The 6000-nt window shown below is 45.0% G+C and overlaps 1 non-coding gene across 1 annotated transcript; it reads right to left on the bottom strand.

Annotated features, from left to right (window-relative positions):
- Nucleotides 1–5626: 5626 nt before the first annotated feature.
- Nucleotides 5627–5698, bottom strand: trnaw-cca (transfer RNA tryptophan (anticodon CCA)). The gene has a single exon. It is a non-coding gene; the product is annotated as a tRNA-Trp (tRNA).
- Between the last annotated feature and the right edge of the window lie 302 nt (nucleotides 5699–6000).

The raw sequence follows: 6000 nt of genomic DNA on the forward strand, positions 1-6000 counted from the left end.
CTCGAATGAGGCCCATGACAGGTTGCCCCTCCCTGAGTGCAAGGCCTTCACAGTAAACAACACCCAGCCACATTTACCTCATTTGTCATCCTCAATGAAGTGGCACTGCCCCAATGGCACCCTGGTGTTGTTCCCTCTGCAGAGCTGGCACATTGGCCCCCACTCCTGACAGTGTTTCCCGATGCCCTTTCCCCCTCTACCCTTGCTACCAAGTGACGCTGCCTCACCCGATAGCTTCCCAGTGAAGCCAACACTCAGCTACCACCTTGCAGTTGCCTCCTTTAACCAGGCGAGGCACTGAAGCCCCGTGGTTCCCGTGTGCTATTAGTTCAATTGGATCCAGTGAATAAAATTGCTGACAATTGGACTCATAAATACTTGAAATGCCTTCTTGCCGTGTGGATGTGCGAAGTCTGCCCTCCACGTCAGCCGCCGACAGAAAAATCCGGTCCAACGTCTTCCATCCCTATTTTATACACCCCCCCCCCACTCCCCCTCCCCGGCCTCCATTCCCGTCTCCAACGGTCCCTTAAAATTCTGGCCCATGTCTCTAAGACTAATGGGAGAGAAACTACATCTGCTCCTTAGACTGAACAGGGAGAGCTGCTCTCTCTGTGTTTAAAGTGAATGAATCTGCTCTTTACCTTGTCTTACCGGAACGTTCACTGTCTGGAAATGTCTGTTTGAAAATGTTTTCCTGTTATATTAATGGAGCAGAGGAGCAGATGTGAGGTACTGTTGAACAGAGAGGTTTAGAAGTGGGTGAAGGGGTGGAGTGACGGTGTGAGTGAGAGGCGCAGTGATTTGGCCATTCTCAATAGAGTGTCAGGAATGAAGGTCAGAGGAACAGACCAGGCAGGAAACACAGAAAGAGCGAGGAGAAGCTGGTGTGAAAAACTGAGATTAAACAACGTGTTTGTTCATTTGGTTTGGCTCTGGTGTTTAGAATACCCGGAATCTGGGTTCACTTCCCTTCCAATTCAGCGAATTGTATCAACATTATGTTCATAAAACCAAAGAATGATACCCAAAGAAGGAGACCATTTGGTCAGTTGTGTCAGTGCTGTCTCCTGTAATCTGTACATTTTTCCTTCCAGTATTTATCCCAATTGCTTTTCAAAGTTACGACTGAATCTGCTTTCAAGTCCTGATCAGACAGTGCATTCCAGATCACAACACATCACTGTATAAAAAATCATTCCTCATTTCGCCTCTGGTTCTTTTCTCAATCACCTGATAAATACATCCTCTGGTTACTGACCCTTTTGCCACTGGAAACCATTTCTCCTTATTTAACTTATTGAAAACCTTCTTGATGATGTCACATACTAGACTGCCAGTAAAACTGAAGCCCATGGAATAAAAGGGACAATGACAGCATGCATATGAAGTTGCAGACTGATCGGAACATAGGAGCAGGAGTAGGCCATTCAGCCCGTCGAGCCCACCCTGCCATTCAATATGATGATGACTGATCATCCACTTCAATGCCTTTTTCCCACACTATCTCCATATCCCCTATGTCATTTGTATTTAGAAATCTGTCAATCTCTGCTTTAAACATACTCAATGACTGAGCTTCCACAGCCCTCTGAGGTAGAGAATTCCAAAGATTCACAACCCACTGAGTAAAGAAATTTCTCCTCATCGCTGTCCAAAGTGGTTTTCCCCTTACGTTGAAATTGTGTCCCCTGGTTCTAGACTCCTCAACCGGGGGAAACATCTTAGCTTCATCTACCTGTCTATCCCTTTAAATATTTTGTAAGTTTCAATGAGATCACCTCTCATTCTTTGAAATTCTAGAGAATACAGGCCCAGTTTCCCCTATCTCTCTTCATAGGACAGTCCTGCCATCCCGGGAACAAGTCTGGTGAACCTTCATTGCACTCCCTCGATGGCAATGATATCCTTCCTAAGGTAAGGGGAACAAAACTTCACACAGTATTCCAAACTGCAGACCAACCAAGGTTATATACAATTGAAGCAAGACTTCACTACTCCTGTACTCAAATCCTCTTGTGATAGAGGCTAACATATCATTAGCCTTCCTAATTGCTTGCTGCACCTGCATGTTAGCTTTCAGTCACTTATTGACAAGGACACCCAGGCCCCTTTGTACATTCACATTCTTACCATTTAACAAATAATCTGCACATCTGTTTCTCCTACCAAAGTGGATAACCTCACATTTTTACACATTATATTTCATGTGCCACTTTCTTGTCCACTCACTAAGTCTGTCCAAATTCCCTTGAAGCCGCTTTGCATCTTCCTCACAACACACATTCCCACCTAGTTTTGTGTCATCTGCAAACTTGGAAATACTACATTTGGTCCCCGCATCCAAATCATGTGAACAGCTGGGTCACAGTGTGGTGGTGAACAGTTGTATTTCTGTCTGGAGGAAGGTTACAGTGGGTTCCCCATGGTTCCTCATAACTTCAGTTATGTGCAGACACTGGAAAAGCTGGGGTTGTTCTCCTTGGAGCAGAGCAAGTTCAGAACAACTTTGACAGAGTTAGAATCAAGGAATCAAATGGTTACAGTACAGAAGGAGACCATTCAGTCCATCATGTCCATGACAGCTCTTTGCAAGAGCAGATCAGCTAATTCCACTCCTCTGCCCTTTCATTGTAACCCTGCAAATTTTCTCTATTCAGGTGTTTATCCAATTCCCTTTTGAAAGCCACGATTGAATCTGCCTCCAGCACTCTCAGGCAGTGTATTCCAGATCCGAACCACTCACTCTGTCCCACACCCCGGTACCATTGCAGAAAGTCTTTTCTGTTCATTTCATCCCTCATAAATAATTGAAATGAAATGTTTATTAGGAAATGCACAACATAAAAAGGAGAGAGAAATAAATGCTGAGTAAAATAGAAGTCAATGTTTGGAAGGTAAAAAGAGCAAAAGATGTAACTTTTATTCTGGATGAGTGAGAGGAATATATCACACTTTGGGGATTTTGTAAGAGGATTTACTGATAAACCTGGGATTTGAGAGGAAGCTGGTTCATGGTTTACAGAACAAATTCAGCCCCTGGGGTGGAGCCAACAGCTGCACCGTCCAATAACAGACAGGACGGGGCACTGTCTCAGGCCTGGTGAGCTCAGTCGATGAAAGCATGAAACTCTGAATCTCAAGTTTTTGAGTTTGAGCCCACGATGGGTGTTTTCTATTTCCTTTTTAGGCTGATTTTACAGGCGTTATCCAGCTCTGAATTCCTCGGCAGAGAGTTCAAGGAGTGTTTGAAATGAGATTCAACAGCAGGATGAGAAAGTCTCTCCTTGATTCAGGACTCTTACCTCTCTGCAGCATCTCGCTGCTGAAGATTGAACTTTTTCTCATTTCATTCTCAGCTCAGGGTCAGTGTGGATCACTGGGACTTCTGGCTGTCTCCCACTTCACAATCCATCAGTGCTGAGAAATCAATGGGGAATATTACTCACATGTTGTAATGTTTTATAAATACTTGAATGTATTTCACACTGTGTCCAACAGTGTGAATCTCCCCTGGTATATCAGCTCACCAACACTTCAACAGAACATTCACATAATGTGAGCTCTGAGATCTGTTCAGATCCCATTCCCAAGACCTGGAAAGTGGGATTGGGCTGGATCGCTCTTTTTCAGCTGGCACAGACACGATTGCTAAATGGTCTCATTCTGTGCCATAAATGTTCTCCATTTTCTATGTTCTATGAAGTGAGGTGTGATTGGGAGGGGCAATTCCACCAGGGTTATATTTTCTACCAAAACAATGACACAAGGGATACTTCACTTTTTTATTCATTCATTCATGCGATGTGGGCATCGCTGGCTAGGCCAGCATTTACTGCCCATGAGAAGGTGGTGGTGAACTGCCTTCTTGAACCGCTGCAGTCCATGTGGGGTAGGTACACCCACAGTGCTGTGAGAAAGGGAGTTCCAGGATTTTGACCCAGCGACAGTGAAGGAACGGCGATATAGTTCCAAGTCAGGATGGTGTGTGGCTTGGAGGGGAACTTGCAGGTGGTGGTATCCCCTGCATTTGCTGCCCTTGCCCTTCTCGGTGGTAAAGGTCGCTGGGTTTGGAAGGTGCTGTCTAAGGAGTCTTGGTGCATTGCTGCAGTGCATCTTGTAGACGGTACACACTGCTGCCACTGTGTGCCGATGGTGGAGGGAGAGAATGTTTGTAGATGGGGTGCCAATCAAGTGGGCTGCTTTGTCCTGGACGGTGTTGAGATTCTTGAGTTGGAATTGCACCCATCCAGGCAAGTGGAGAGTATTCCATCACACTCTTGACTTGTGAATTGCAGATGGTGGACAGGCTTTGGGGAGTCAGGAGTCATGGATGAGTGAGAGGAATATATCACACTTTGGGGCTTTTGTAAGAGGATTTATTGATAAACCTGGGATTTGAGAGGAAGCTGCTTCATGGTTTACAGAACAAATTCAGCCCCTGGGGTGGAGCCAACAGCTGCACTGTAATTACTCATCTCAGGATTCCAAGCCTCTGACCTGCTCTTCTAGTCACGTTATTTGTATGGCTACCAATGGTAACCTCCATGATGTTGATGGTGGGGGATCCAGTGATTGTAATGGTATTGAATGTCAAGGGGAGATAGTTAGATTCTCTCTTGTTGGAGATGGTCATTGCCTGGCACTTGTGTGGTGCGAATGTTACTTGCCACTTATCATCCCAAGCCTGTGAGACTGAAATAGCTCAGTTGGGAGTGTGTTAGACTGAAGATCCCTGGTTCAATCTGGGGTTTTGGCAGTTCTCCTTTATTCTGCATCGCCCTTTGGTTTTGACTCTTGAGCTGCACAATTTACACTGAAATTATTTACCCAACTCTGAAGGTTGGATTGGAATAGAGAGATATCAATGATGGGAAATATTTACATTGTCTGCTTTAGCTTATTCTCTATCTCCTTGTGTCCTTTTCCCCAGTTTTTGAATCTTTCGGGGCCGGGTGAACATTTGATTTGCTGCATATGTCCCAAACTGAAGCCTTTTCCACATCTCTGGGCGGTCAGACTCGCTCTGTCTGTTTTTGCTGCTCGTGACCATTAACGAGAACAGGCCACGAGTTCAACGTTTATCAGCAAACGGAAGATAATTGGAAAGAATTCTGTGTTACTCCAGATCAGTGACAAAGATACAATGGATGTTATTCAAAATAAATTCCCTTTGACATTTGATGTAAACTTGTTTGCATCTAAAAGTTGGATTTTAAGTGTTACAAAAATGTGTCAAATTAATGACTGACCATGTGACAGCACACATGGGGATCAAATCCACAGCCTTGTTGTTATCAACACTGCGTCCTAACCAACTGAACTAAGTGGCCTATAGACAGAGCCAGGTATGGGTTTGAGCCGCACGCTGTGCGGTTTGTGTTTTATTTCTCACACTGGGTGACAGAGCGATTGTACAAACAATGGACACATCACATCCCTGAAACATTGTTCTGATATAAAACAGTGTGAAATAAGAACTGAGCATGGAAATGGAACGGAACCAGAAATCAGGACTTTAATCTATTAAAGTTGATCTTGAAATTCTACCATGCACGAATATTCCAAGAGAACGAACTCTCTTCTGATATAAAATCCAGGAACTTGAGCTGCTGTAAAACATAACTGAGCCTGACGTGATTTGAACACGCAACCTTCTGATCTGGAGTCAGACGCGCTACCGTTGTGCCACAAGCTCACAGATAAAGCAAAGTCTTCCATTCCTGGCAGATTTACTTCTTGTTTAGATTCAGTGATTGAAATTAATTCAATCCTCATCTGACCTCCGCTCTGTAAAGGCCTGCCACCCGACCTGAACCCGACGGGACCCGACGACCTGTGTCGGGTCCGGGTCGTGTTGGGTCGCTCTTCCGGGTCTGGCTTTCGGGCTCGGGTCAGGTCGGGCCAGGTTCGGGTTGGGCTGGGTCCAGGTCGGGCTGAGTCCGTGTCAGACACACACAGTAAGTATTACATTTAACTCTGCTGGGAAGTTGAGTTTAA

This window comes from Heterodontus francisci, chromosome 35, assembly GCF_036365525.1.
Source record: "Heterodontus francisci isolate sHetFra1 chromosome 35, sHetFra1.hap1, whole genome shotgun sequence".
Lineage (NCBI taxonomy): Eukaryota > Metazoa > Chordata > Chondrichthyes > Heterodontiformes > Heterodontidae > Heterodontus > Heterodontus francisci.